General features: G+C 43.6%; 1 protein-coding gene across 2 annotated transcripts in view; it reads left to right on the forward strand.

Moving 5' to 3' along the window:
• Positions 1 to 15576, forward strand: part of ankrd11 (ankyrin repeat domain 11) — a 91468-nt gene that overhangs the window by 23179 nt on the left and 52713 nt on the right. The window lies entirely within an intron of this gene.

Here is a 15576-nt window from a genome sequence, read left to right on the forward strand (position 1 = left end):
TTGAGTGGCCACAGCTGTGGCGGCAGTGTACAGCCTGAACGCAGATGTGTGAATAACTGCTTTTTATTGGACATCCTAATGTCACAACAGTGTTGTACTGCCACACAAGAAAAAGTTCACACCGATCAAACTTCTGGCATTGTATACAAACCACACCTTGATGAAGGACATGGTTGTTCACACTTCTGTCAACAAACACGCTGCCTAGATTTTACTGGAAGGTTGCAATCATGGAAGGTTGCAATCACTGCAGAGGCACTTGAGTCTTGACGGTTACGATACATACAAAAGAATAAGCGCCGCAGTACTTAGTGCCTGGACTGCCTATGCCCCTGACAGGATATCTGGATATTATATATATCAGGAAATGTATCCTGGGAACTTAAACGTCTTCCACATTCAACAATGGAGTAACACTGTTGCGTCCTTCAATATAAAATTGTGTAAAGTGCACATAAATGTGAACATTTCCCGGTTATAGAACTGGACCGTGGCTTTATTCTTTTGGCAAAATGACTAAAACGTCACACATCTATATTTCTGTCGCCCTATATCTGCACCACTTGCAAGGGCGTCATCGTGCATGTATATGGGTATGTTGCATCCTCTTTAATTATCACCTGCACAGGCGGAACAAAACCGAAAGTCTGCTTACTAATTCATTGGCACTTTTTTTTTTATAGACAAGACATCAGTCCCGACATACCCATTAAACTGTGTTGGGATCGCAGACGGTGACTATTAACGTCACAGTCTATGGGACCATCATGATTCACGGTGGCCAACATAGCCATATATCATCTAAATAACGCAAACAGGTTATTTCACTTGGAATATCCTTTTTTTTTTTTTGCACTCTGTAATAACTTGATTTTTATAAATGAGACACTTTTGCACACCATGCAGCCCTAACTGAACCACATACACCTAGTAACTACTGCCAGCGCAATTAGCGCAGATGTACATGCATGTACGGCGAAAAGGTGCAAATGTAAAGATTGATCTGATGATGAAACGTACAAATATTAGGAGGATCAAGTTATTTACATTGAGCTCTAAACAACAGCTGCAGTACTGGCTCGTCTCTCTTGCCTCCTCCCACCCACCACTCTTGAGTCTGTGTGCCTGTGGCTGTGCACCAGAAAGAGCTGCTACTGTTTACCTCTCCGAGCTGCCTGTATCTGCTTACTGTCAGTGGAAACCAAGGAAACTGATCACAAAGCTTATTGTGGTGCCAGGAGTGGAGTACATGCTGTGTGTGTGTGTGTGTGTGTGTGTGTGTGTGTGTCAAGCCCCCATAGGAACACGCACACACACAAACCCTCTGCCACTCCCCCCCTCCCTCTCCTCATGTGATGCCAGTCACATGGTTTCCAGGCAAGCAGCTCAGTAAATCAGAATCAGACTTTTATTTTTAACCGCTTTAAATCCTCCACCTGGCCTACACGGTTAGGAATCACTTGTCCTTTTCTTCGCTCTGTGTGTTTGTGCCGTTCACCGTGTGAAAGGTCTTTTTGCCACTTCCTCTCAAGCATCATTAAGCCTCATAGCTGTCATAACCTGCTCCCTTTCTGGGTTTCATGTGGGTTTGACGATGCTCAGCTCCGGTATGAACGTGTGAGTATATAGAGCTTCTGTAATGTACTGACCTCGTAGACATTAGTGGTGATTAGTGATTAGAGGCCCTTTTCACTTGTGCGTCGCTCCATGCTCTACTGCAGAGACGTAACGCGATTGTAGAGCAGAAGCTGTTGCATAATAAGCATTACGTTTTTATAAAGTGACTGAACACAGAGGCCCTACCACACTAGGAAAGAGTGTCTGCACTCAAATGTGCCGACCATGTTTGTTCTGTTAATTATTATAAATGGTATTAAAGTATAGTTTAGCAGTGATGTGTGTGTGTGTGTGTGTGTGTGTGTGTGTGTAGAACTACAGTTATGCGCTCAGGCCTTGTGTGAACTGTAAGCACCTTTTTCATATACCCGTTACAAATATCCTCTCTATGCTGAAGCCAGCCGCCAGCAGTGCTAATATCATCCTGACTGTCATCTTTCAGCTGAGAGACGGGAGGCGTCTGTGTGTTCGATTTGGTGCAGATGAAAGGCTGAAATTCTTGTAATCACACCTTCTCCACTGGTTCCCTCACAGCTCCCCTTCTATCTGCTCCTCTTCCTCCAAAGCGGGGCTTGTTCCTCACTGGGGATTAGTGTGTGTGCAGCAGCTTTGAAGAGGGAAGTGGGCCCTGCCAGTCACATTACATAACTCGCCCCCGCTAGTGCGGCTCGGCTCGGCCCGGCTGGAGAGAGACGACTATAGAGGCTTTGTTTTCCCAGCCTTCCCTTCTTCCTCCCCTCTAATGCTCCTCCCCCTCCCCCTCAGGCAGGCTGCACACCGATGCCGTATAGAAGGAGTCTGTTTGCAGGGAACAGGCGAGGCACTGTGGCATGGAGTGCAGAGAAATACGCTAATAACGAGCTGAATGGAAGGGAGCTCACTTCTTAGGCAAGAGGAATTTGAGGTCTGCCATAGGTCGTACAGTTTTCAGGGAGGTGGGAATCAAGGGTATGCAGTACGAGGCAGACCCATGCATTACTGCCTGCTCCACATCAGCAGTCCAGTGGTGACCCAGAAGGATAGAGTTTGGGCGTTTCAGCATTAGATGCGCGCACGCTCAACAGTCACATCGTGCGATGTGTGCAAATCAACTAAAACACATCATGCTATAAACATTTTTTGCAGCTTAATACAAAAGGAGAACTGTCATGGTTCTAATTTGCCGTGACTAATCCAGTGTTTCCCATTAATTATCTACAGTCTAGGTAGAGCCCTAGGTAGTATGTTTGTTGTGCGGCCCTAGTTGGAGTTCATTTCAGGAGTGTTGGAGGTCTGTGTCATATTTCTCAAGGTTGACGGGTCGGGAGATGGTTTGTGAGTTTTACCTAATTCTGTGTGTTTTTATTGCCATTGTCCCGTGCAGTTTGACCACACACACACACTTCCCAACCTGGCATTCTGCCACTGTTAGTAGGGTGGGAGTGGGAGGCCAGTGTGCTCTGTGTAATGGAGGTTGAGACCAGTGAGCACTCTGAGCGAGTAGAAGTAACTCGTAGGCGTGAGAGTGAAAAAGATAAATAGCAGCTTTATGTTCCTCTTGCAGTGTTGAGTCCAAGGCTTGTTCTTTATTTCTGCATTGTCCCTCTGAGGAGTTGGTTTTTTTTTTTTGAGAGATGACAAAAAGGACTTGTGTAGTGAAATGATGAAGAAGTAAACTAACTAAAGCACAGTAGCAGCATACAAGCAATAGCGATGTTTCCCTTTACCACATTCACCAAATAATGTGGCCAGGTTTGTTTCTTTAGATTTTTAATCTGAATAAAAATAGATATTTTATAGCAAGCCTATACGGGGTGCCGGCGGGACGCTGGTCGCCGTGTCCAGTGCAGTGATTCATCCTACGAGAGTCTGCGACAAACGAGTCTTGGGTTTTGAAAGGGGGCGGGGCTACATTGTTGGGGGGCGGGCTGGGATAACCCACACCAATTAAACAAGTACTCTCTGCTGAATACTAAAATATTGTAATATCTCTGCACAGGATGTTGGTTTGCTTTCATCAAGGTTTCTCTTCCCGCTCTTCTTGGGAGGTCACGGTTGCTCTTCAAGCTTAAGTACATGTTAATACACGCACGCTGCAACAGGATCTGCACCTGATGCTTGTACTGATTCAGACCGGCTGCTGCTTTATTATGTTGGTGCTCGATGAACATGTATTCTACTATCTGCTTATTCCATCATCTGCTGGAATTTCTGTTAGCCAGTTTGATGTCCCAGTCCTCCCTGTTGAGTCATATCTGTTCCCTTCTTTGTATGCGATTCTAATTCATCTTAAACATCACTTATATATATATATATATATATGCTATATATGTGCAGCAGCTCAACTTTGCTTAGCTTTTTTTCAGTTTGGCTCACTCATATTATTTATTTTATTATTAAGAATCTTGTTGAGGCCCCTCTAGATTTTCAGTGGCTTTAATTAGTAATAAAACACAGATTGGGTGATGTCATTATCATGTTACTTATCATAAAGTATCATAAACAGCATGCAAATCACTTAGAAAATGATATGGATTGTATTAATAATGATGTTAATTGTTGTCGTTGTGGTATTTGGTATGCGCCTTACACCACTACTCTACCTATGTGCCCTACTTTGTTATGTTTGAACTACGTTTACTTGAAATCACTCATTTCATATTGATTGAAAAAGATGACATTTCATATCATTACATTAGTATTCCATTGAAATTGATGAAATGTCCTATAATATATTGTTTAATCGACTGTAGTGAGCGACTTCAATGTCACTTCGTCCGAATGCTTCCAATGTAAAAACGGAGACGGTGGAGGAATGTGTCTCTAGTTTGCAGTGGTATACTATCTTGGCTTCATCTCTGTATTTTGAGATGGGCTCGAGTGTGCTTTCAGTGCGTCAGCCATGAGCCAAGTTCCCATCAAAGAGTAGCTGCTACACCACAGACTGTGTTTAGATGCGACGGCTAATTTTAGAGCTGCTAGGCCCTTGTCCAAGGTGGGGGGGGGGGGGGGGATAAGATAACATTGAAGAAGCCCGCCCTCCTTACACAGTTACGTTTTGTTTGTTCATCCAGCAGCCCCCATACGGCCCCTTTGGATGTTTTCAATTACACCAGCAAGGACACGCACTGTCAAAGATCTGTGAACAGAGTTCACTAGTATAAATGGATATTTGTACCGTGGGTGCTTATGTCATGCGACGCATATAATCAAAATAGTGACTATCTAGAAGTATAGTAGCCTGTTTAGTTTGAGCTATATATTTTTGTAAAGTTAACAGCTTGGCATCTCAAAACTAAAAATATCTAAAAAAATATATATTACAAAGCGACACAAAGTGCCCTATATAGTCTCAGATAGTCTTATATGTCTACACAGGAGTGTGTAGGAGCTCAGCCTGGATTAGCAGCTAGTCTGAATTGCTAAACCTAACCATATGTCTGACCGTGTCGAGTTTCTACAGGAAACTCTGCTCTAATCTTAAGCTGTGAGAGCGCGATGCTAGTCAATAGGCCTCTTTTTACAGGAAGGCAGTCAAAACCATGCAACGGGCTGCTAAAGGCTGAATGACGCAGCTAGCGATTGCTGCGCTACGAGTTTCTAGCCGTAATAGCGGCGATAATGGACGGATTTGTTTATGTCAGAAAGGCATCTGGTTTCAGGAAAGTCCTGAATGGGCGTGGACATGTCATTCATTCATTCATGTGTTTATTTTCTGCCAGTGATCTGAATCGCATCCATTTGAAGGCACGCTCATACAGACGCACATTCAGCGTGCACAACACATCCAAACTTCTACAGAGGCCATGTGGCCCAGCTGTCCCTGTGTGGCCGGACTCCCCCTCTCACAGCCACACAGCGGTGACCTTGGTTTCAAGTAGCTGTACTCTGTTAGAAAGCCAACACCTCTCCTGGGATGGGCTCACCTTGTTGTCTGATATACTGCAAGTGTCTCTCTTTCTCTCTGTCTTTCTCTCTCTCTGTCTCTCTTTCTCTCTGTCTGTCTCTCTCCGTCTCTCTGTCTGTCTCTCTCTCTCTCTCTCATATTCACTCTCTCACACCTCAACCTCGGTGGCCTGAACGAATCCCTCTGCGTTAGCGTCGCCATTGCAAATCCAGTACAGTACACTGTATAGAGGCCGGTATCTTTGTAGCATTGTTTAAATACAAAAGGCAGAATAACTTTGGCCTCTCCCTACCCAGGTGTTCCTTCAGCAGACAACCTCTCCTCTCAGTGACAACACACTCTTAATCTAGGTGTGTGTGCACACAGTTGTCCCCTCCCTTTTATTCTCTTGCCTTTGATTCCCTGCAGCTGTCCAGTTATGCACAATGCACGGATGTGTCGAGGCATGAATATCTCTTCCATTGAAGGCCCGTCTCTGAAATAGCTCTACCAAGCTTGTATCTCACATCGTGGCCTCCTCACTCTCGTTTGTTTTAGTAGCACAGGTGTAGGTCAAACTAGTGGGGACAAGTATTGACACACCAATGTAGTAGGTTTTGCCTCAAACATTCTCAATGTGATTATGATCAGAGACAACCAATTCTGCAGTTATTTCAAATGTTATGTAAACACTGCAATCAATAAGTATGTTGTGTAATGTCATTATCAGTGTGAGCATATCTGAATTAAGTGTAAAAATCCAGACCAGTACCATATTAAGCCAAACTAAATGTGATCTCCTCCATGTTGCCGGCCTCTAATTGGCAGTAAATTGCACACGGCCGGTCAGACACTAGTGGCTCCGTTAGTCCGCTTATGAACAGACATAACATTATGTTAATCACATCGTCTTTTTGCTTATACTAATGCAATACAAGCTGGATGTAGCGCTGTGACTGCACAGGTTGCTGATGGCGGCTGTTTATTAATTTGCCAGAACGTGCCATAATGCTGGTTATGCTTTTTGCATCAAATCAAACTGGTGATATCTTGTTCATCGGAGTGTAAGTATTAACTAACTCATGTAAACTCTGGCTAGTCAGCGGTAATCGTTGTTTCGTAAAACAATACTTCTGTAAATGTAGATATTGAAAAAGGATTATGTTGGGATCCCTTTCCTCTTGTTCAGTATGATTGTCGTGAAATACCAAAGACATTCTCATTCACATAAATGTATGAGCCAGGTCTTTTGGCCTAGGGCAGGAGTATCTTGTTGAGGGCCATCTGGAAATCCTTTCCCTCTTCATATATGAAGAAAATACTCAGACCTGTCAGCATTGTGTTTTTTATGTGTGCAGTCCAGTTGTGTGTATGTTATTATGCTTTGCGTCAGGCTGCAGGCTGTGTAAGAGCTGGCCTGGGGCCAGCAGCCAGCCAGGAGGACAGACGAGGAAGCAGATGGATCTGTTTTGACTTAACCCTTCCCACGCCATCTCGTCCTCCTGGCCCTCCTCTTCCAACCTGCAAGTCTCTCTCCAGAGTAGAAGGAAGGAAGGGAGCGGAGTGGGAGTGTGTTTTTGGGGGGGGGGGGGATGGGCGGTAAATGTAATGCTACCAGCACCAAGCAGAGAAACCAGAGAGAGAGACTTTGCCTTTGCAGACCTTTTGGTCTCAGACCTCTTGTGTGTTGAACCGTGCTGACATAAGGTTCCCGTCTCCATGTTGAAACCCATGGCCCGCTCTGTTGCTCTGCTGTTTCTCCCTGCTGTCTGCTCTCTGGGCCTAACCAGCGCTTTGCTTGTTTGTCATGGGAATGTCTTGCCTTTTTCTGGGATATGGAGTCACCACACCCTGTGAGATCCACCGGCTGTCTGCCGACTGTTGTAGCCACCCGTCCTCCTACTTTGTGGCTCTGGCTTTGTCTTTCGGTGGTAGAGATATTACCTGCAAACACATACCTGCTGTTGGTTCCATTGTGAAGCCATTTTGCCACAGACAGAATCCCATCAGTATACAGAGTACCCTTAAAACACAAAAACATTAGTATGCAGTAGTACTCATGTGCTCAGATGCTGCTCAGCCAATTGCATGGCCGGGTCAACCTGTCGACAAGCATGCTCAGTAGTGGGTTTGCCACACTAACTCAACCCCTGAGATCCATACAACATTAAGCTGTGCTTTTGAGGGAAACCCCCCCCCCCCCCCCAAAAAAAAAAAAACACAAGGCCTGTTAAAATGGTAAAAAGCAGATTTCATTGGAATACACAAACACAGCAATACTTTCTAAAAGCTGTTTAGTTATAACTAAACAAGCACTGAACATTTTGACGCTCTCACTAGGGTAATGTTCACTAGGCTGAACATCTCTCTGAGGACCAGACATCTATGTGCTTTGTGACACTGTGTGTTCATATATTCATATATGTGTCGGTCAGTAGTTTGTGGACACTAAGTATTGCCAGATATTTTTATTTTTTTTCGTCCAGCTAGTTGTACGGATCATTGTCCATCCTAATGTCTTCAAGACAGCTCTCCCTAACTGAGTTTTTTAGGGGCATAATGTTGCATAACAATATACCGTGTATGCATGTCCTCTGTTTGAGGAGTTGGTGGGGGAACGTGGGCTCTCGGTTTAATTGCAAATCGATGGTTGCTGAGTAAAGTTTCTGGAAGACAACCTCCCTGCTCTCTGTGCTAACCAGCAGACTGTGAATAGAAAACCCAGAGGGCCGATCAATACTAACTCTGCCTGTTGATGAGAAGGGGAGCTCACTGTGTGAATGTAGTAGTGATGCACAGCATGTTTCATAGTTTAGAGGCCCTCATATGGTACCCAAAAAACCCCAAAACTTGTTTTATTTCCCATATTCGAGTGGCTGGGCAGGTTGTTCCTCTTTTGTCTGTTTGTCTACTACGATATCCTTCGAGGTTTTCAGAATGGCAGAATACACTGACTCTCCATAACATACTGGCTGCTCTCCTTCTCTTCACTTTGAAGGAAGAAGACAGAGAGCAGCTGGAGGTCAGTGAGATGATGTTATCTATTTCTTTGTGGTAACAATAGCTTTAGTTTCCCTCTCTATCCCTTCCTACCGCCACCACCTATACCCACCCACGACACTCTGCCTCCCCTTTGCTGTCTCCCAGCAGAAGTGCGAGCTGAATGGGGTGGGGGGTGGGGGCATCTGTAGCCCTCTCTGGGCTCCACTGCCTCGGCCTTATTGTTCCCAGAGATGTAGATAACCATAACAGAAGGAGAGCAGGAGAGCCACAGTCAAGCAGAGAAAGGCATTGAGTGGCAGCTTTTGTTAAAAAAAAAAAAAAGTGTCGGGTCTTTAGTGTGTGTGTGTGTGTGTGTGTGTGTTTTATGGGCTAGTTTGTGGGGGATGTGAAGAAAAGGTTTTTGTGGCGCTGACCTCTGATCTGAGAGCCATATTCAGGATTTTTGTAAGTCGTTAAATTTACCCTCTGGTTTCCACGGATGCCAACGGGCATTCCCAGAAGGCACTGTGTTGTACTCTTCTTACATAGTGATCATCAGAGCAGTGTCCTGCTCACACTTCCTGTTCTGCCTCTTTGCTCTCAGGACAGAGTTGTTGAGAGCCTATTTTGTGACCTTTAAGCCAGAACTTAATGGCACTGCATTAACAGCTTCACATTCTTTCCATCCTCCTGATTGGGCTCAGTATTGAACCTCACTCCCATTGAAGTACTGACCAAAGTGGCCAGTTTCCTTACTCCGTCAAGTGTTTTAAATAGTGTTGTACAGAAATCACACCAATGTCTTGTATGACTGTTTATTTGAGTTCAGACAGCTGGAAGTTGAGGCATTTTTAAAAGGGAAAAGGTAGTTAAACCTGTTTCCAAATGTAGCATTGTATGCTAACAAAAAGTGCCTGAACCTTTACATTGCTATCAAAAAGTTCCAGCCCATAACCCAGCGCTCATTCTCACTTGTGAGAGAAAGGACAAAGACACCACACTGGTAAATAATGTACCTCTGGATGTGTGGGTTTGAGGCAAAATGGCGACATTAAAAGCACTGCAGGTATGGGTGTGATCAATACATCACAAAGTCTTGCTGTAGAAAAATGAGATGAAATCATGAGGAGATATTTTCGACATGAAAGATGAAGTTTGGCTGCAGTCTAGGGCTGGGCAGTATGACCAAAAATGCATATCACAGTATTTTGTAAGATTCTGGCGGTTTCACGGTATATCACGGTATATATTTTTTTTGCGTTAAAGCATTAATTAATTGACGCCGAAAAGAACCAGCCAGCAAGCGGTGAACAGCTGTTTGTGTGGCGTGTCTTCCGTTCCGTCACTTCCTGTTTCCTTCACCTACATTCCCCTGGGTCCTAAGTCCCTCCAAGTACAGCTTCTTATCACTCTATGTACCAACGTACATTTATAACAAATACCACACATATTACACGGTAATCAGCGTTGCATATGTGTCTGACCAAAATACCTTTTGTTGTTCAGTCTTTGTTCATCCTGCATCGCTCTTTTCTGTTCTTTAATGTAATGTTACTGGAGCGACAGAGCCTCTCCCAGCTGTTAGCAGACTGTTGTTAGCTAGCTTTACCCAGCATGCAGTTCGGCGGAGAAATTTTATAAATGTACAATTATTCGTGTTACAAATTGTTTGTGTCACAAACTGTTGTGTCGTGGTGTTTTTCCCTGTTAAATACCGTTAGTTGTGGGTTGTTAATTGTTGTTATAAAGTTATGACCATGACTAGGGTTCCCTCTCAATACACTTAAGACAACTAGCTCCGACCGCAGCGCTCTCAGCGGCGAACAATATATTTTGCTGCCTGTTGAAGAGCGACAGAAGCTGTTTCGGCTATGCACCGGTATGACGGTATATGAAAAATTCATATCATACGGGAAATTAAAACCGGTATACCTGTTGAACCGGTATACCGCCCAGCCCTACTGCAGTTCTTGCATGGTTGTTGTTGTCCCATATGGCACATCAGAGGCCAGTCGATGACCTTCCATCAGCCTTCGAATGAAGAATCAGGTGTGTGTGTGTGTGGTAGTGTTGAGATTAAGTTTGTTTCTGCTCCCACAGCGTCTGTGTTGTACAGTATTCGCCGGCTGTGACACACTTCTCCGGTGTCTTCGGCCTTGGAGAAGGCTGAAATGCAAAAATTGAGAAGAATCCCTCTGTGGCCTCGGTTTAGTGTATGTTGACGTACCAGTAGTTCTACAGACTCAGAGGACTTAGTCATGTTGATATCGCTCATCAACTCCAAACTATTTGTTTCTGACATGCCGCTGATGTCATTTATATTTTTGTAATTTTGCATCGTTTCATATTTTAGTAAATTCCCCGTGTTATAGACCTGTTCTCCACCGGTCTACCTACCGTCTTATTATATTTGGCCACCCGTAGTCATTGGTACACCTTCATTTATAAGGCAATCCTTGGTCTGCTCCCAAGCTACCTGTGTGTCTTGATCATGCGGAAAAGTGTCGGACAATACTCCTTGCGTTCTCAGGACTTCTTTATGCTCACTGTCCCACATGCCAGAACGGAAATGGGAAAAAGGGCTTTTGTGTACTCTGCACCCTCATCATGGAATATGTTGCAGAATGACTTAAAACTCAAATAACTGATACCACTTATGGCTTTTAAATCTAAAATGAAAGAAATAGAGGCAGGTTCCCAAAAATGTCAATGTTTTTAGATTAACTCGGTTACGTGACTGTCTCTTAACTTTTAGTTTCTTTTAACTTGTCGTGTTTTCTGTCTGTAACTATGTTTCTTATGTTGCTGCCTGTCTTGGCCAGGTCTCCCTTGAAAAAGAGATTTTTAATCTCAATGGGACTCACCTGGTTAAATAAAGGTTTAAATAAAAAAATTAAAAAAATATTTGATAGGAAGACTTAAAAAATGTAAAGATGGATGAACGAGGGGTTCACATATTGTCCGGTAGAATCAGGTGTTTGGCTGGGAGCCTTGTAGAAGAAAATGTCAATTAGTTTGTTTCAATCCGTTTTCTTTGCAACGCCTTCCTTCTCCAGAACCTCCCGCGCTTCATTATTCAACATTTGCTCCAGTTGTGGAGGGTTATATTTAGAAGTGTTGTTGGGGAAACCAATGTATACCAGACGCTTTCACTGGCTTATGCTCCTGGTTCGATTACTGCAGTTCAAAAGTTACCCACTATAAGCCTTGGTTCTTCATCGTTCTGTCTCATCCTCATCCAGTGTCCATAAAAATCCCCTCATTCTCTGGTTTCTTCTTCTTTCCTCTCTTAGTCTGACAGCCACCTCTACCTACACGTTCGCTATTCATTAAAACAGACAATTTGTTTGCCCTTTAAAATAGGATACCGTTATTATTCACTTCCTTGAAACGTCAACTTCAGTGCAGCTTCAGTGTTTGTCTTCAATGTCTTTGTCTGCTGTTGTGCACCTGATCCTCACCATAGCACCACTGAAACGCACAACGGTCACTCGTTACCTAACTCCGATGTTAGGCTGGGGTCACAGACAACACTTTGGTCTCTTCAGTTATCTTTTAACAAATGTGAAAAGTAATTCCTGTGCTGCTGCACTTACGAGTGTTGATTAAATCACTATTTTAAGTTCCCAAAGTTGACTCCAAAAACATAAATGTAGGTTAATGAGAACATCTGTATTTTCTGTCAGCATGCATAAAGGGGAGATTAGAAAGCGCTGAAGGCAACAGTGTGTTTCCTCATATTACTGTTACACAGCACCTCGCCATGTCTGTAACAACGTTTCTGAAGAGCTTTGTTTTCACATCCACACCACCGCGCACGACTTTCATTTTGAGAGCTATCCTCTCTGGAAATTTTCAAAAAGCCCTGTGATAGGTGTGGAAAGTTTGTCCTCGTGCAGATGGAAGGCCAGGGCTTGTAGAAAAATATTCCAAATGGCTTGAAGAGGCAGTCCAAGGCATCGTCATCCAGGCATTCTTGTTCTGCATCTGTTAGTTTACGTCCCTGTGGCCTTAGTTGTTGGGTTGGGTCTAGACGGAGCTGTTAGCGTTGGTTTTATGTCCTGCAGAACGTCCTGATTGCAGTGATTGCAGTAATCACCTGGATGGATACTCACCGCTATTGAACTGTTACGGTAAACCTGAAATGTGTTTGTGGTTGACCTGCTTTATTATACCCTCATAACCAAACTAAGATTTACATCAATACATTACAAACAGTCCTGATCAACAAACTGGTGCACAATCATTAGAACAAATGCAAGTACGGTGTATTTAAATCAAAATTGTCAAGGCCCAGTCTCTGCCACAGATTGCAGGTTTTATTTATTTTTTCATGGCCAGAAGGGAGAGTGACTCACTCTCATCCGCCTTCACATCCAGAGAGTGTGTATGTGTGTGTGAGAAGCTAGTGGCTTGTTTGTGTGACAGTGATGTGTTCAGATAAGACATCAGAGGTGTGGTGACTGTCTATTTTCTGTCCTGCATCTTTATTGGCTGCTGCTCCTAGACGCACCACAAAGCTTGTAACTCACCCGCTGAATACATTAGGCTGTGTTGTTTCTCTTTCCTCTGTCAGTCGGCAATTACCCACTGTATACTATTTAAAAACACCAACGCTATCTAAGCCGACCGGACAGACCGAGCTAGCAATCTCCTACTAGCAGTGAGGAGGGGAATGCCAAAACAGCATGAATGTGAACAGTTGAAGGTGTGGCATCGTCTTTGCCATTTGTTTTTATTCTTGAAAGGATAAAGCTGGATTTTACTTTCATGCCTGACGATGGTTGCGATGCACACTTGACCTGAGTGAGAGCTGTGTTTGTGGATCCAATCTAGACGTTATTTGGGTTTCTGCATGTTATCTTCAAGAATGGATACAATGGATTTTGCACTCGTACGCCACTTTGTGTGCACTGGTGTTGCAAACTACTGAAAATGGCAGCTTGCCCGGAGTGCCGGCATTACAAAGCTCACGATGTACAGTGTTTTTGTTTAGACCGTGTCTCAGAGGTGTTGATTCAGATCTCTGGTGAATTTGAAGGATTTTGGTGGTGTTGAAGTATTACATATCAAATGTTAGAATTGTTGTTAAAAAAAATAAAAATATAAGACAAATATTCAAATCACATTGTGAGATCACATTTAAAGCTGACGAACAAAACTGATTTGGCAATTTGCTCAATTAGTCTCTTTGTACCTGTCCTTTGTAAATGCTTTCAAATCTCTTTGAATCTGAAATCCTTTGTTTTGTGGTGTTTTTATTTATTTGTGTCACATTGGCAAGTCATTTTCACAAGTCCATTCATTTGGATAGCAACAGGGCAGCACGTTTTACCCGGTGCGATAGTGTTTCAGTCATTTCCATGGCTTGCTAGAACTCTTCGACGTGCAAATGTCACTGCTTCCATGGCCTCACATTGTACATACAGGCCTTACATAACTGCCTTTGTGTTTCTCTATTTTATATCATTGAATGTCTTCAGACTCTGCTTTCTAACCAGCAAGGTCACTGCCTGTAGTCAATTTCGGGTATACCTAAATTTCTGTATGTTGTGAAATGCTTTGTTTGGAAATGTTTGGTGATTTTATCAAAGCAAAAGCAAGGTTGTTCTCCAGCCATTGCAGTTCATCATGAGACATTTTATCTCCGATTTGATCGTTTTTCATATTCATCCTAATGTAACCTACAAGTTATAATTCCATGCAATTCCCCTTTGATATGCAGATTGCATTTTGAAGTATGGATTGCATGAAATGTACTGTTGTTCTGTGGTCACAGAATCCAGTAGATGTTGCTGTGGATGCTGGAAAAAAGAAACCTGTCACTCTGATGTGGTTGAATGCCAGAATGAGACCGGTAAATAATCCTGCTTATGCCTGCCTCGGGGGGGGGGGACAAAGCAGGGGAAGGAATTTATGCTCTCGCATAAACAAACAAGCGACGAACATGAAAATGGATGGATCTGTGCTGCATCCAAGATGCGATGAAGGCAGAATTTATTTCGAAGCCCTTAAATTTGCACCGTGTTCGTATAATGGAATAATATTGTCTCACATTGGCGCTGACGCTTGTAGCGCCGATAATATAAGGAATCGCATCTCTTCATAGCCCCGCTTTTAGCCCAAAGCGAAGTGAAATGCCACATTTTGGCATCAGCAAATGGTTGCCACCCCATGATGACTTAAAATGGCAAAAAGCTGCTCGTCCATTTCTTAAATCCTGATTGTGTGTTTTCCTCCCACACAAACAGGTCATTGAGTTCAGCCGAAGTGTGGGTATCAGACATTTACACCAGCTCATTGTTGTTCTTTCAGACCAATTAAGCTCCAGTTTCATCGTTGAGACGCATATTATTCCCCCCCCCCCCCCCCCCCCCCATGCTCACTTCACCTGTTGGCATTGTGTTCTCCAACTTTTCCAGTGCTGGTCCTCACGTAGCCGACTGGGATGAGCTGCAGAGCAATGAAGCCCTGCATGGCAGTGGAAAAAACCAACCCAGCCCAGCACCTGTCACAGAGGCCCGAGGGGCACAGAGGACAGAGCTATATCAGCAATGCGCTCGCTCTATTTTTGTGTCATATTTACATAACCCTTTTACACAAACTGTGAGGTTTGTATCCTTATGTTGGTATGAATTTCTATAATCCAATCCAAACAGGTGAGATTTCTAAAGCCAGAAGCTCCCGCTCCATCGTTAGCCGTGCTTTGTTGGAGCTGTGCTTAATACCGAAATATTTTAGTTTTACTTCTGCTTGAAGTAATGAAAATACATGTCTGAAAGTTGTGTTGCTGCTTTCATACCATCAAAATAAAGGCTTGGGCTTAGAAGAAAACAATAAGCCGTGGCCTCCAAATGGAGGATCATGTGTTTACAGCGGTGATTCAGTACATGCGCAAATGTAGCTGCTTCAAAGACGCAACCCCTCGCTTTTACAGGATAGAGGATTTGAAAGTGCACAGCGTACATTTTAAAGCAGACTGTTGCTTTTGTTTTTGCTGCAGTAAGACAAGCGGACATGGATAACGTTTGAATAGCAGTGGCAGTATTGACCTCCCAGGAGCTTCTCCGTAATTCGGTTATTTCTAATCGGTAGCCGCTACTAATGTAAGA

Source organism: Anarhichas minor, unplaced genomic scaffold, assembly GCF_050575085.1.
Source record: "Anarhichas minor isolate MPS153535 unplaced genomic scaffold, ASM5057508v1 ptg000062l, whole genome shotgun sequence".
Lineage (NCBI taxonomy): Eukaryota > Metazoa > Chordata > Actinopteri > Perciformes > Anarhichadidae > Anarhichas > Anarhichas minor.